At 42.8% G+C, this 17,134-nt stretch overlaps 2 pseudogenes; one reads left to right on the forward strand and one right to left on the reverse strand.

Moving 5' to 3' along the window:
• The first annotated feature begins 549 nt into the window (after positions 1-549).
• LOC100351197 (prolyl endopeptidase pseudogene) lies at positions 550-2,249 on the forward strand (annotated as a pseudogene).
• Positions 2,250-5,536: 3,287 nt separating this feature from the next.
• LOC138847608 (large ribosomal subunit protein eL21-like) lies at positions 5,537-6,377 on the reverse strand (annotated as a pseudogene).
• Between the last annotated feature and the right edge of the window lie 10,757 nt (positions 6,378-17,134).

Here is a 17,134-nt window from a genome sequence, read left to right on the forward strand (position 1 = left end):
TCCTCTTCCAATCCAGCTCTCTGCTGTGGCTCGGGAAGGCAGTAGAAGATGGCCCAAGTGCTTGGGTCCCTGCACCCGTGTGGGAGACCCGGAAGAAACTCCTGGCTCCTGGCTTCAGATTGGCTCAGTTCTGGCAGTTGTGGCCATTTGGGGAGTGAACCAGCAGATGAAAGACCTCTTTCTATCTCTCCTTCTCACTGCATGTAACTCTACCTCTCAAATAAATAAAATTTTTAAAAAAATCATTATTTTAAACATGCTGTCCTATTTTCTGTTACAAAAATTATATTAGGGGCCCCTGTTGTGGTGCAGTGGTGTTCTGGAGTTGGTGTTCTGGGAACAGTGGCAGAAGTCTATGGCTCTGGCTATAGTCTGTAGTCTATAGTGGTAGCCACTTGGGTCTGCATCTTTTCTTTGAGAGACGAGACTGATTCTTCTTGCCAGATTCTTCAGGAGCAGCACAGCTTTCTCCATGTTACAGCTCTCTTCCTACAGGTCACAACTTCTCTTCTCTGCCAGGTTCATCTACTGCTGCAGCCTTCTGGGTTGATGCTTTACTTCTTGACCTGCCTCCTGAGTTGTTGCTTCTCTGTGCCAGGTTTCTGCCTATTGACCACTAGGAGTGAGCAAAATTCTCCACTAGCCCAGTTTCCAGGCTGGACCCATGATGGGAAGGGATTATTCTACAACTCATACCCCCAACATGATGGAAAAAGTGATGGTACAGAGACATCCACTGATCTCCACCAAAAGCTCTGCTATCATGTCTTGGGGACTGATCAGTGAGAAGACATTTTGTGTGCTGAGTTTCCTGATGAGCCTAAATGGATGGGTGGTGCTGAGTTATCTGATGATGGTTGCTATGTCCTTTTATCAATAAGGGAAGGATGTGATCCAGTTAACTGACTCTGGTACTGTGATCTACAGCAGGAACCGAATGGCATCACTGGAATCTTGAAGTGGGTAAAGCTGATTGACAACTTTGATGGAGAATATGACTGTCACCAATGAAGGGACAGTGTTCACGTTCAAGACCAATCGCCATTCTCTCAACTATCGCCTGATCAATATTGACTTCATGGATCCTGATGAGTCTAAGTGGAAAGTGCTTGTTCCTGAGCATGAGAAAGATGTCTTAGAATGGGTGGCTTGTATCAGGTCCAACTTCTTGATCTTACGCTACCTCCATGATGTGAAGAACATCCTGAAGCTCCATAACCTGACCACCGGTGCTCTCCTCAAGCCCTTCCCACTTGAGGTTGGCAGTGTTGTGGGCTACAGTGGCCAGAAGAAGGACACTGAGATCTACCAGTTTACTTCCTTCTTATCTCCAGGTATCATTTATCACTGTGATCTTACCAAAGAGAAGCTGGAGCCCAGAGTTTTCCGAGAAGTGACTGTAAAAGGAATCAATGCTTCTGAATACCAGACAATCCAGATTTTCTACCCTAGCAAGGATGGTACAAAGATTCCCATGTTCATTGTGCATAAAAAGGGCATAAAATTGGATGGCTCTCATCCTGCTTTTTTATATGGCTATGGTGGCTTCAACATTTCTATCACACCCACCTACAGTGTGTCCAGGCTTATTTTTGTGAGGCACATGGGTGGCATCCTTGCAGTGGCCAACATCAGAGGAGGTGGCGAATATGGAGAGATGTGGCATAAAAGTGGTACCTTGGCCAACAAACAGAACTGCTTTGATGACTTTCAGTGTGCTGCTGAGTATCTGATCAAGGAAGGTTACATGTCTCCAAAGAGGCTGAGTATTAATGGAGGTTCAAATGGAGGCCTCTTAGTGGCTGCTTGTGCAAATCAGCGTCCTGACCTCTTTGGTTGTTATTGCCCAAGTTGGAGTGATGGACATGCTTAAGTTCCATAAATACACCATTGGGCATGCCTGGACCACTGATTATGGATACTCAGAAAGCAAGCAGCACTTTGAATGGCTTGTCAAGTATTCTCCATTGCATAATGTGAAGTTACCGGAGGCAGATGATGTCCAGTACCCATCCATGCTGCTGCTTACCGCTGACCATGATGACCGTGTGGTCCCACTCCACTCTCTGAAATTCATTGCCACCCTGCAGTATATTGTGGGCCGCAGCCAGAAGCAAAGCAACCCCCTCCTCATCCATGTGGACACCAAAGCAGGCCATGGGGCAGGGAAACCCACAACCAAAGTGATAAAAGTTTCAGATATGTTTGCATTCATAGCACGGTGCCTGAACATTGACTGGATTCAGTAAATGGAATTTCCTGCTCCTTCCTTGGACAACACAGAAAATCTCTAGGGCTTTCATACAATTCAAGCTGAGAAACCACTGGGCATATGGCTTCCCCACATGAATACACTGTTCGTGTATGGGCTACAGTCAAACAGAACTGCCCTAGGAATTCAGTTTTTTTTTTTTTAAGTTTCTTTCTTCCTTTCTTTCTTTCTTTTTTTTTTTTTTTACAGGCAGAGTGGACAGTGAGAGAGAGAGAGAGAGAAAGGTCTTCCTTTGCCGTTGGTTCACCCTCCAATGGCCACTGTGGCCGGCGCACCGCGCTGATCTGAAGGCAGGAGCCAGGTGCTTCTCCTGGTCTCCCATGGGGTGCAGGACCCAAGTACTTGGGCCATCCTCCACTGCACTCCCCGGCCACAGCAGAGAGCTGGCCTGGAAGAGGGGCAACCGGGACAGAATCTGGCACCCCGACCAGGACTAGAACCTGGTGTGCCGGTGCCGCTAGGCGGAGAATTAGCCTATTGAGCCGTGGCGCTGGCCTTTTTTAAGTTTCTTTTTAGCAAGTGCTGGGTGTTTCTTTTTCCACCCTATTTGGGCACATGTTTAAGAACAAAAATAGGGATGTTTGGGTAAGTAGCTAAATGGCAGCAAACACATTGTGGATAATAGATTGCTGAATTAAGCATCATAGTCAATCATACTTTGTATTTAACAACTCAGTGAAATTTGCTTCTATAACCATAACCTATATATCTTTAAATAAATGTGAGAACTCTTTTCATGAAGACAAAAAAATTCTTCAAAAACTATTTCCACAAAACTCACTTAAAAAATTGCCTCTATAAGAGTGGACATTTGGTATGGCAGTTAAGTTGCTGTTTGGGACCCCTGTATCCCATATCAGCAGATTACCTAGGTTTAAGCCCCAGTGCTGCTTCAAATTCCAGCTTCCTAATAATGCTTGGATCCCTACCACACACATGAGAGACCTGAATGGTGCTCCTTGCTCCTGGCTTTGGCCTGGCCCAGCCCTGGCTGTTGTGGCCATCTGAGGAGTGAATCAGCAGATGGAAGGTCTCTCTCTTTTTCTCTTTCCCTCTCGGTAACTCTACCTTTCAAATAAATAATTTAAAAAAAAACATGACCAGTTCTCACCAGTGCTTTTTCAAAATTATGGCAAAAGAGGTAGGGGAAATGAGGTACATAGCTTCCTTTCTGAAGGGATGGCCAGCTGAGATTAGGCATTGGGTTTTCTCTGGACGGATGTGACATTCCCCACTTCCTAACATTTGAGAAGTGCAGGGGGTGGTAAACAGCACCTGGGCAGGTTAGGAAAGATGGGATGGAGGGGTAGCCAAGAGGGCCTAAGTAGAGAGATGTTGGTCTCAGTCTCTTGTAAGATACTCTGCATGCATATGGCAAAGAGACTTTGGTTTTAAGAGCAGGGAAAGGCCATGATAGTCTGGTTAAAAGAAAGTGGGCAAGTCTCTGTCTCCATGAAATACTGGCAAAGATAATTCGGTTGGCACCAGACAATGCAAGGGAAAAGCTAGAAGAGGGCTAGACATGGAGCATTCCTCAGGGTGAGTTCTCAGGCGTTGAAGTTGATCATATTGTCTCCTGGTTGGCTCCACCAAATGTTATGAGATGTCTGTTCAGAACTTCTTGTCTTCATGCTAGAAAGAATTTAGACATAATACAGAGAGTAGTGGTAAATGAGGAAACAAAGTTTAATAAAGAGAAATACACATGATAGACCAGGCAGGTATCTTGGGAAAGAACTGAGTGCCCAGTCTGCATTTAGACTGGTTATGAGAGTATACCTGACAGACCAGGTGGGCATCTCAAGAAAGGACTGACAGAACAGTTTTTATGGAAAAAATACATGGCTTTCAGTGATTTACACCAAAATAAACATACATTTTAAATCCATATTTATTCTTTATTTGAAAAATTGAGAGATCCCTCATCCATTTACTCCCTGAATGCCCACAGTATCTGAAGCCAAGATCCAGGAACATAAGCCAAGTCTCACACGTGGGTGGCAGGGACACAACCACTTGAGCCATTGCTGCTGGCTCCCAGGGTCTGTATTATCAGCAAGCTGGCGTCAGAAGCTGGAGCTGACACATATACCCAGGCACTCTGGTGTGGGACATGGGCATCTGAACTGCTAGGCTGTATACCTTCTTCAATTCCATTTTCCCATTAACATTTTTAAAACAAAGGGTTTACTTTTGACAAACTGCATACCAATATAATAAAATCAATTTTTGTTTCAGATAAATATTTCAAAAATTATATAGTGATTTTTAGAGCTCTCTTCCCTCAAAAGTGTCTCAGTTTGAATAAGAAGTTATATGGCCACCCTCCCTGTAGCACACCTAGCACAGTAGCTTTGGCAGCAGACAGCCTGGGTTTCAATCCCAGTTCTGCCTGTTCCTTGAAAAGTTTGTGTTTAGGTAAACTATTCAGTCTCTCTCATACTTAGTTTCCTTGTATTGTAAATCGGGATGATAATAATAGTAAGTCTTATTAGATTGTTGCAAGGATAAAATGAGATAATGTGTATAAGGTACATAGTTCAGTGTCTTGTCATACAGAGCACTCAATAAACATGAACATTGCTGTTGTTATTGCTATTAAGAGGCTATGTTCAGGATTGTTAGATTTCCCTTACCACTGACTTAGTGTCTTAACATCAGCAGATTGGTTGTCAGACTTTGTCTTTATCTAGCAAAGGGATCCAGTGATCAGGAAGATTAGCCTGGCACAGACCAGCATTTTCAAGAACTCCCCCCATTGCCCCCCGTAATAACTGCAAGAATATTGCAAGAATGTAGAATATTGCAGAATCCTGCAGGGGAGTCTGCTAACAAAATTTCTGCTGCCAACTGATATTGTGAAGATATAGTCATGCCTTATAAATTCATAAAACATACAAGCACTACAAAATATCTGAGCTCTTCAATAAACCTTTTAATTCTACTTGACCATCATTTTAAAAAAGATTTATTTATTTGAAAGAGGAGAGAGAAACAGAGAGGAAGAAATCTCTACCACCCACTGATTCACTCCCCAGATGGCCACAAGACCCTGGACTGAGCCAGGCTAAAGTCAAGAGCCAGGAGCTTCTTCCAGATCTCCCACATGAGTGCAGGGTCCCAAGCACTTGGGCCATCTGCTTTCCCATGCGCATTAGCTGGGAGCTGGATCAGAAGTGGAGCAGCCGGGACTTGAACAGATGCCCACATGGGATGCTGGCACTGCAGGCAGAGGCTTAACCTGTGCCACAGTGCTGGCCCCTTGAACGTCATCTTCCAAAGTCAGTTGATAATGTAGCCTCTTCTCCCCTTTCTCTTGTGTGCATGTTTTTTTGGTTTGTTTTACAGGCCAGAGGTCTTTTTTTTTTTTAATACTTATTATGCCCTGAAGTCATAGGGAATGCATTTCAGTAGCTCAGGTTTCTCTCCATTGGTTCTGACAAAGTGAGCTCTAGGTGGAGCCAGCTGGTGCTTCAATCGAACCCAGATATCTTTCTCTTTGGCTTCCTTCTTTTTCTGATCATTTTTCTTCACACATATCAGGAAGCTGTCTTGGCTCTTAGAGTGCATAATACGCTCAGTGTGCATATTTACTCTCTTGGCAAGAACCTTGCCCTTAACTTGTTTGTTTACAATGCTGGGTAACGTAGATTCCTCAAGTTTTGTCATGGTAACATTTATGGGGCATTCCTTTTTGAACAGTACCCATTCCCCTAATGTCTATGATATAACCTTTTTTGTAAATGTGCAACTATGTGCCCAAAGGAACAACTGTATATTTTGTAAAAGACCTGGAGAACATGTCTCTCCTCTTTCCCTTTGTGTTTGTCATCTTGGTGAATAACTGGAAGATGGCAGTTATTATGGGTGAAAGGAAGGCAGTATGTACATATTTTACAAAACGTTTTGTGAGACACGGATATAAGCTAACATTTTTCATTTTAATACTAGGAGACTGCATTGGGAGCTTTGTCAAGGTCACACAGTTATAGTGCAATGTATACCTAGATTCTAGGTCCTGTGTCCTGAATCGGACCTTATACCCTCTATCTCTGTCTCGGTCCTATTTTTTTCCTTTTAGCTCAGTTTAGACATAATTTCCCCCAGAAAGTCTTCTCTCCAAGTTTGGATCCAGTGATCCTCCTTTATGCATTTATAGCTCCCATTATCTCACCATGTGGCATGGCAGTTGCACATTTTCTGATCTGTGAATTTAGGGAAAGCTTAAACTCTATCTGACTTGATGCCCCACTGCATTCCCAGCTCCTGTTATAAGACTTGGTGCACAGTAAGTTCACTATTCATAGGCATAAAACCATGTGGAAAGTAAATGTCATCAATTGTCATCAGCAGATGGTTACTTGCTGGTGTTTTGGTCTCTGACATTGGCAGTTCATCAACCACGTCTGCTGCGATTTTGTTTAGGTTTGAGCAGTTTAATGAACATTATTAACATCTATCTGATATGTATAAAAGCAAGGAGACTACTGAAAGTCCCAGCAAAAAGTGTAAGGTTAAAATAGGAATGAAATTAGAGATAAATATGAAAATACACATGAATAGTTGAAGAGTAATAAACATTCTGATGCGCAAACATTAGATCATGCAACATATGAAGCATGCTGTGCCTATGAGGGCCAAAACAAAAACGATAAGAACCAAACATTTTGACTGAGGAAATGAGAGTTGTAGGCTAATTCCTAGAGCACCGTATTTCTAGGTGGTTAGGACAGAACTAAACTAAAGGTCTCTATTCAGTTTCCAGAAGCCAGGACACAATACTGCTCTGGGTTACTGTGAAAACTATTATTGTGGTAGAGCCAGGATAATTGCTCTATGTGAAAAAGTCTGCATAAAAAAAAAAAAAGCAGTGAATTCTTCCTATTGTATACTCTTTGCCCCATTTGGATAGGATTTTATAAAAACAATTTCAAAATTTTAAAAAAGGTTTATTTATTTGATAGGCAGAGAGAGAGAAAATGCTTTCCCATCTGCCTATCTGCTGTTTCACTCCCAAAATGCCTGCAACAGCCCAGGATGGACCAGGCCAAAGCCAAGATCCAGGGATTCCATCCAAGTCTCCAATCCAAATACCTGGGCCAAGCTGGATTGGAAATGGAGCAGCCAGCACTTTGAATGCGGGTATCCCAAGGGGCAGCTTAACACCTGCACTGTAACACCTGCCCTCGATTTTGTATTATCATTTCTGAATGCTTATTACCAGGCAGGCACTTGCAAAGTCATCTTGCCTTTTCAAAAGATTTATTTGAAAATTAGATTAATGAAGAGACGGAGAGATCTTCCTTCCGCTGGTTCATGCCTCAGATGGCTGCAATAGCCAGGGCTGAGCCAAGTTGAAGCCAGGAGCCAGAAGCTTCTTCCAAGTCTCATATAGGTAGCCCGGGGCCCAAGTGCTTGGGCCATCCTGCTTTTGCCAGGCTACTAGCAGGGAGCTGGATAGGAAGTGGAACATCCAGGAGATAACCGTACCCAAATGGGATGCTGGCCCTGCAGGTGGCTGCTTGACCTGCTATGTGACAATGGCGGCCCCTGAAGTTATTTCATTTAATCCTCACATATTCCTGTGAGACAGGTATTATTATCTCATTCTACAAATTGAGAAACTAGGGCCCTGAAAGATTAATTCCTCATGTTCACACACTAGGAAATTTATGTTGGAATTGGAAGCATCATTTTACCGGATCCAGTATTCTATTTACACTATACCAATTTGCTTTCTCTATTAATAGTCTAGTTTTATCCTCATAACAATCATGTGAATGACTGGTTAAAGGCTAATGCCTACTTAATGTCCACAGAGTATGCTGCTGGGGTGAGGTGGGGAAGGACTGGTTTGCTCTGCTGATGGAATAAGGAAGGGACCAGCACATTCCTCCCTACAAAGAATGTTAAAGGATGTCCTTCAGACAGCAAAATTCAATTTTTGGTGTAGTTTTGAGTTTTGACAAATGCAGAGTTGTGTAATTACCAGAATTAAGATACACACCAATCCCAGAGGGAGGCAGGGAAAGATTACTCTTCCATCTGCTGGTTCACTCCCCAAATGTCCACAACAGCCAAGGTTGGGCCGGGCTGAAGCCAAGAGCCAGGAACTTCATTGGATCTCTCACTAGGGCTCCAAGGGCCCAAGGAGTTGGGCTGTGATTTTCTGCCTTCCCAGGTGTATTACCAGGAAGCTGGACCAGAAGGGAATTGAATCAATACTCCAATATGGGAGCTGACAAAGCAAGCAGTGGCTTAATCTGCTGCACCACAATGCCAGCCCAAGAAGCCTTTTGAGCGGTAGGGATTTAGCCTAGTGGTTAAGATGCCTGAAACTTCCCATTGTGAACTTGGGTTCAATTCTAGGCTCTGACTCCTGCTTCCTGTTAATGCAGACCCTGGGAGGCAGCAATGATGGCTCAAATGAATCCCTACCACCCACATGGGAGAACCTGGATTGAGCTACCAGTTCCTGGCTTTGGTCTGGCCTAGCCCAAGCTATTGTGGGCATTTGGGGATTGACTCAGTTCTCTTTCTCTGCCCCTCAAATAAATATCTTTTTTTTTTTTTTAAAAAAAAAAAAAAGCTTTTTCAGTGAAAGATGGCTCAAGTCCATGGGCCCCTGCACCTACGTGGGAGACCTGGAGGAAGCTCTGTCTTTCAGATAAATAAATCTTCTAAAAAGCCTTTTGATTCTGGCTTTTCTCACTTATAACAAATTTGAGATTTATTCATGTCGTTGGATGTATCAATAGCTTGTTCCTTTACTTTGCTAATTAGCATTCCTCTGCATAAACGCACATCTGTTTATCCACTCACCAGTTGAAGAACATTGAGGTTTCAATTTTTTGGCAATTATACATAAAACTACTAGAAACATTTATCATACAGGCTTTTGTATGCAGAAAAGTTATCATTCTTCTTGGGTAAAAAATTCTGAGAGGACCTCAGGGCACCCTTACATTTTAGTATGCTCAAAGTTTAATATATTTACTCATCTTCTGAACAAAGACTTTAACATATTTAATCTCCAAACTCTTCCTTTCATCCTCCATAATATTAGCTTGTATATTTCAGTGCTACTCTTATTTTCACCTCTCTACAAAATTAGTCATTTTTATTTTAGTCAGTTTTTTATTTTATAGTATGTACCTCATGAGCACATTTTTGCCATTAGTATGCACAGATACTTTTTTATTTATTTATTTGACAGATAGAGTTAGACAGTGAGAGAGAGAGAGAGAGAGAGAGAGAGAGAGAGAGAAAGGTCTTCCTTCCGTTGGTTCACCCCCCCAATGGCCGCCACGGTCGGAGCTATGCTGATCCGAAGCAAGGGGCCAGGTGCTTCCTCCTGGTCTCCCATGCGGGTGCAGACACCCAAGCACTTGGGCCATCCTCCATTGCCCTCCCGGGCCACAGCAGAGAGCTGGACCAGAAGAGGAGCAACCAGGACTAGAACCCAACACCCATATGGGATGCTGGCACCACAGGCAGAGGATTAGCCATGAGAACCATAGCGCCAGCCCCCTTAGTTAATGTTTATTTATATGAACATGTTTCATCAATTATTTGGCCACCATGGCTTCTCGTATCCCACTCTTTTCTTCTAAATAGCGAATTTTAATTATCTGCTTTGGAACAACAAATTAGAAATTTAATGAACAGAATGTTCTAGTATTATAATCTGACAGACCCCAAAATATCCATTCTTGGATGTTATAGCCTATTCTGGACAGGAACTGTCAACTTTTCTAGTTGTCATCAATTGTGAAGAAGTGACCCTTTGTTTATTCTTATATAACAATAGGGCAAAAAGGCTAATAAAGCCTTTAGGCTTTCATGCTTTTTTTAAAAAATGATTTATTTATTTATCTGAAAGGCAGAGTTACAGAGAGAGGGAGAGCTTTTCCATCTGCTGGTTCACTACCCAAATGGCCACAATGGCCAGGGCTGGGCCAGGTCAAAGCCAGGAACCAGGAGCTTCATCCAAGTCTCCTGCATGAGTTCAGGGGTTCAAGTCCTTTGGCTTCTTCACTCCTTTACCAGGCACGTTAGTGAGGAGCTGGATTGGAAATAAAGCAACTGGGACACAAACTGGTACCTACATGGGATGCTAGCATCGCACATGGTTTAACCCACTGTGCCACAAATGCCAGCCCCTCATGCTACTCGTCTTAAAAACATCTGACCTACTTATATAGAATTTCTTCTTAAAATCATCAAATGCAAAATCATATCAGTTATTTCTGAGATTCCTAAATATCATGAATTTTTAAGTATATTAATAATTTAATATTTTTTAAAAATGGGGGAGTGTTCACACAGTACCTTTCTACCTTATAATTTCAAGTTATTAACTGAAAGAGGAACTATAAACCAACCTCAGAAAGATGCCAACCCACAACTTGTTTTAGGACAGAAGCCTCATTTAGGTCTGATTCTCAGAAAATTTCCCTTTGCTTCTCTCTTGTGTGTTTATTATTTAATTCTATTTGAAAGATGGACAGAGATCTTCCATCCACTGCTTCACTCCTAAAATGTGCAATAGCCAAGGTTGGACCAGCCCAAAGCCAAGAACCTGGAACTTAATCCTGATCTCCCACATGGGTAGCAGGGACCCAAGTACTTGATACATCATTTGCTGCCACCCAGGGTGTGTATTAGCAGGAAGCTGCATTAGAAGAGCAGCAAGGACTTGAACCTGGCATTCCATATGTGGGCATACCAAGTGGTGACAACCATTGCACTACACATTGGCTCCTGGTATTCTTTTAAAATTAAGCCAATTTTATACTACCCTTTTAGGTATAATGCCAAGCATTATTAAGGATTTTCTGGTACTAATCATCTTTTTAAAATGCTTTTATGTGTGGGAATTTGGAATAGCGGTTAAGATGTCCATATCCCATATTGAAGTACCTGGGTCTGAGTCCTGGCTCTGCTCCTGATTACAACTTCCTGCCAACGTGCACCGTGGGAGGCAGTAGGTCATGGCTCAGGCTCATTTGGTTCACATTGGTTCCTACCACTTACATGGGAGACCTGGATTGAGTTCCAAGATCCTTGTTTTACCCACCCCTCCAACCCAACCATGCAGGGAGTGAATGAGCATATGGGAAGTCTTTGTCTCTAAACATATACACACATATCTGCTTTCACAGATATTCATGCAGGGGCCAGCAATGCTGGCATCCCATATGGGCACTGGTTCCTGTCCCAGCTGCTCCACTTCATTTTTTTTTTTTGACAGGCAGAGTGGATAGTGAGAGAGAGAGAGACAGAGAGAAAGGTCTTCCTTTGCCGTCGGTTCACCCTCCAATGGCTACCACGGCTGGCGCGCTGCAGCTGGCGCACTGCGCTGATCCGAAGGCAGGAGCCAGGTGCTTCTCCTGGTCTCCAATGGGGTGCAGGGCCCAAGCACTTGGGCCATCCTCTACTGCACTCCCGGGTCATAGCAGAGAGCTGGCCTGGAAGAGGGGCAACCGGGACAGAATCCGGCGCCCCGACCTGGACTAGAATCCGGTGTGCCGGCACCACTAGGCAGAGGATTAGCCTGTTGAGCCGCGGCGCTGGCTCCAGCTGCTCCACTTCAAATCCAGCTCCCTGATAATGGCCTGGGTAAAAGCTGAAGATGGCCCAAGTGTTTGGACCCCTGCCACCCAGGTGGGAGATCCAGAAGTTCCTGGCTCTTGGTTCCTGTCTGATCCAGCACTTGCTGTTGTGGCCATCTGGGGAGTGAATCAGCAGATGGACGCTCTCTCCCTCCCTCCTTTTCTGTGTAACTCTTTCAAATAAAAAATAAAAATATATTCATGCAATAGTGATTTAAATGCCAGTTTAAAAATTGAACACCATAGGAATAGATGTCTTTGTAATTAACAAAATTCTTTCTGTCAAATGTTGAAAAAACAGAACATAGAGCAATGAACAAGGAAATATATTTATGTACAGAAGGGATTTTTAATCAGTAGAGTTGAATACCTGAAAACAAATAGGCATGATATTTACATTACTTTCAACTTAAGAATGCCTAATTGGCTATTTAAGTTTGGATTATAAAGACATAAATAAGGAGCGATGGAGCCGATAGTAGCAATACTTCATATACTATTTAAGCTAAGTTGCTATAATTTCACTGGTTTGTTAATTTGTCACTAGTAATCCCCAAGGGAACCACTAAGAAATAACTAAATGATGTATAGAGAAAAAAAAAGGAACAAAAATGGTATATACCAAAAAATAATTATACACAGAAGGGGATATTTACTCATCTTTCTCTGAGTTATTGGTCACATATACATGAGCTATACATGCTACTAAACTTATGTTTTTCTCGTTAATCTGCCTTTTGTTACAAATGGTCTACTGTAAATAAGAACTATGAAGGAGAGCCAGCTATTTCTGTGTTGTGTACAAATAACCTTTTCCCCTATTGAAAAAAAGAAACTATAAGGGTAGAGAAAAAATGAGTTTTCCTCCTCTATGGTTTTTGGTGACAGGGATGGGCTCTCTGGGACATCTCATTCAATCAGGAGCTTACTGGTGGGATACTGGGAAAACCAGTGGTTGGAGGTAGGTATGGATTCTTAGCAAAGTCAGAGTTCCTGGATCTAGATGTACAGTGCTTGGTCAAGAGAGGAAAGCAAATCTGTCATGCCTTTCCTTTCCAGCTTTAGATTAGCGGGGAAAATAAATTGTAGAAATCAATTATTTGGGGATCAGCGCTGTGGCGTAGCGGGTCAAGCTACCTCCTGCAGTGCCGACATCCAGTATGGGCACTTCCGATTCAGCTCTCTGCTATGGCCTGGGAAAGCAATGGAAGATGGCCCAAGTCCTTGAGCCCCTGCACCTGAGTGGGAGACCTGAATGAAGCTCCTGGCTTTGCATTGGCAGATGGAAAACCTCTCTGTCTCTCCTCTCTCTGTGTAACTCTTTCAAATAAATAAATCTTTAAAAAAATCAATTATTTGGATTGTGACTCTAGTTTGGGAGTACTCACTTGGACTGAGCCTTTCCCTCCCAGAAATGGATATTGCTTTCCTGTTTGTCTCATTTTGTGTCCTCAGAGCTTAGTTTGCCTTTCTGCTTGTATGGGTATGCAGGTTATCAGGCCTACATGTATAGACAGGCCAGTCACTTGGTAGGTTCCATATTGCCAGAAACATTTTTTTTATTCCCCTCTTCCCATGGGGGTGGGGGAGTGGTCTCTTTAGTTAACTTGTCTTTTCTCAAACCTCTAGACTATATGCTCTACCAACTCTAGCCACCTTCTTGTTGTTGGCACAATTTTGTTGATATAATAATTCAAAATTTCATTAGTTTTAAGAGAAACTAGCTTCTCTAAAACCTCCTTCTTTCTTTTTTGCTATTTTCAACCTTCAAGTCAGTTTGAAGTAGGTCAGATTTGTGAACTGGAAGACCATGCCCCTGTGTGACCTCATGCTCCTACCTGATATCTTTGCCACGCCCCTGTGTGGCCTCATTCCCCTACCTGGCCACACCTGGGTGCCCACCAGCCAATCAGGTTAATTAACCACTCCCCTTTGGAGTGGGTTAAAAGCCTAGGGCACAGTGTGCTCGAGGCTCTGGTCTGCTCTTCTTCCCTGGCCTCTTGCCAGGACAGGGTTTGCTGTAGCCCTGCGCATCCTGGGTGCGTGGTCTTCGGGCCATGTGCTCTAGGCTTCCTGGCCTAGATGCTCATCCACATGGCTGGTTCCTGGTGCTTGGTATGAACCCCTATTCACCTCTCTCCCCTAAATAAAGCTCTCTCTCTCAGGCACCTTTCTTACTAAATAAAAGCTTAAAACGTACCATGCTGCCTCATTTATCTGTGCCAGTATTTAGAATTCTTCTCTAAATATTAGGCAAGAACCCTCTCAGGCTTATTGATATCGGGGATTTAGTAATAAGCCCGTGGTAGAATCATAAGGCACCCCAAATTCTGGTAGCGCATGTGGCACCCCAGATAGCATTTCTATGGAACTTTAAGGGGCCACATTTCAGGGTAAATTTTAGGGGGTCTTTTCCAAGTTCCTTTGAATCTTTGTATGTTTCCTTATATTTTTACATCCTCCATCCCTTTGTCCATCCCTGCCACTTTTCTCTTTCCATTTCAGGCCTTCAGCTCTCTGTAGTTTAATTTTATGTCTGTGCCTCTATTCGGGATCCTCAAGGAATCTAGAGTCCTTCAAAAGCAACTACTAGGCTGAAAAGAAAAGAAAGAAAAAGGACAGTTGGAGATAAACTGGGTATTTCATCCACTCATGGACTTTGGAGACATTCTGACAATGGCTAGATATACCTCCTTAGTCACTCTCCTAGAATTAAGCTCACAGCCTTTTCATGATTGACCCTTGGGAGACAGGCGCCTTTCTCTGAAGGGAGGAAGGAACCTCCACTGTGATACGGCCTTGACTAAACAAGTTCAGAGTTGGTGAACTCAAGGGGCTTCCATAGCCTAGACAGCTCATAGCAAGAGTCTCAGGTGATTGCTGACGTCATAAATAAGAGTGCCAATTGTTAATCAACAACGGGAGTCATTGGGTTCATGCTCCCCACGTAGGATCTCTGTCCTTAATGTGTTTAACTATGAAACTCAAAAACAACACTACTAGTCGAACAATACCCTATACCTGGTTCGGTTGTGTGAGCGCAGCCTGTTGAAATCCCTGCTTAGTATATACTAAGTTGATCTTCAGTATATGAAGGTAATTGAAAATGAAACGTGATGAAGGGCGGGATGGGAGAGGGAGTGGGAGAGGGGAGGGCCACGGGAGGGAGGGAGGTTGGTTGGGGGGGAAGCCACAATACAAAAGTTGCATTGTATATTCTACTTAAAACTATTGGTTGAACTCTGTAATTAATACACAATTACTCTTAGGTGTTTAATTAATGCTATAACTAGTACTCAAACAGTATTTTACACTTTGTGTTTCTGTGTGGGAGCAAGATGTGGAAATCTTTACTTAATATACGCTAAATTGATCTTCTGTATATGAAGATAATTGAAAACTAATCTTGATGTGAAGGGAAGGGGAGAGGGAGTGGGAGAGGGGAGCATTGTGGGTGGGAGGGAAGTTATGGGGGGGGGGAGAGGAAGCTATTGCAATCCATAAGCTGTACTTTGGAAATTTATGTTCATAAAAAAAAAAAAAAAGATTGACCCTTGGACAACAGGCAAATATGCCCTAAAACTATCAAGAGAGAATTTTCACCATCTCTTTGTGCCTTAGAAATGTAAATTTTCTACCCTGAGGTCTGTTGGGCCTGAGGGCTCTCTCTCTTAAAATTCAGATTACAGGGTTTAAAAGACTCACCAGAAGGGAAAAACAGAAATATTTGAAAACTGGCAAAGTGAAAAATCTTGAGTCTTCCACAAATATTGGTCAAAAGCTTTAGCAATCTGAGAGGGAAACTTTTATTGCATTTGCCAGAAGCACAATTTAGATCTAGCTATTTTCTTACAAAGCAGTGAATTTTTATTATTGTATCTGACCCACGGCTAAATTCTTTTTACATATAAACTTTAAAACCTGTTTGTATCTATATGGTTATATATGTATGTGTGTGTGATATTTTTCTACCTCTGCGTTATATGATCAAAATTAACTTGTAAACAAGCTCTATTTAGTTGGCTTAATCCAAAACATACTGTCTCAGAAAACATTAAGAACCCAAATGCTTTTCAAGTTCATAGGATTTTGCTAATCTTTGGAAAATAAAAGTATTGTTGGTTTAGTAATACAGAAACTTAAAAGAAATTCAGTCAGAATTGTCAGTATTAAATATACAGAGTCTTACCACTTTCGTTCACTTGGTTTTACTAGCCAAATAAGCTTATGTCATTATGATTCGACCTAAGAACAAATGTAAAAGTAAAAATGCAGTACTTCATGTGTATCAAGCACAGCAGTATAAACAAAAACCTCATATTTTAAAACATACAAAAGGCAATGGTAAAGTTATTGAAGAACACAAATATACGCACTGGGAACAAATAGCAAAATGGATTAAATGCTCCAATTTCAAAAGATAGACTGGCAGAATGGATTAAAACATGATCTAACCATAGAGTGTCCACAAGAGATCTACTTTACATCCTAAGACACAAATAGGTTGAAAGACTAAGGATGGGGGCTGGCGCTGTGGCATGGCTGGTAAAGCTGCTGTCTTCAGTGCCGGCATCCCATGTGGATGCTGGTTCGAGTCCCGGTTGCTTCACTTCCAACCTGATTCTCTGCTATGGCCTGGGAAAGCAGTAGAAGATGTCCAAGTCCTTGAACCCCTGCACCCGCATAGGAGACCAGGAGGAAGCTCCTGGCTCCTGTCTTCGGACTGGCACAGCTCAGTCCGTTGCAGTCAATTGGGGTGTGGACCAGCAGATGGAAAACCTCTCTCTCTGCCTCTACATCTGTGTAACTCTGACTTTCAAGTAAATAAATAAATCTTTAAAAAAAAAAAGGGGGAGGGGGAGGGGCGGTGCTGTGGCATAGCAAGTTAACGGCCTGGCCTGAAGTCCCAGCATCCAATATGGGTGCTGGTTCAAGACCCGGCTGCTCCACTTCTGATCCAGCTCTTTGCTACGGCCTGGCAAAGCAATAGAAGATGGCCCAAGTCCTTGGGCCCCTGCACCCGTATGGGAGACCTGGAAGAAGCTCCCGGCTCCTGGCTTTGGATCGACACAGCTCCTGCCATTGCAGCCAATTGCAGAGTGAACCAATGGATGGAAGATCTTTCTCTCTCTCTCTGCCTCTCCTTCTCTCTGTTAACTCTGACTGTCAAATAAAAATAAATCTTTAAAAAACTATATGCTGGAACACCCAAGTCCTAATAATTTAAAAAGAATGAAATCATATACAG

Source organism: Oryctolagus cuniculus, chromosome X (assembly GCF_964237555.1).
Source record: "Oryctolagus cuniculus chromosome X, mOryCun1.1, whole genome shotgun sequence".
Lineage (NCBI taxonomy): Eukaryota > Metazoa > Chordata > Mammalia > Lagomorpha > Leporidae > Oryctolagus > Oryctolagus cuniculus.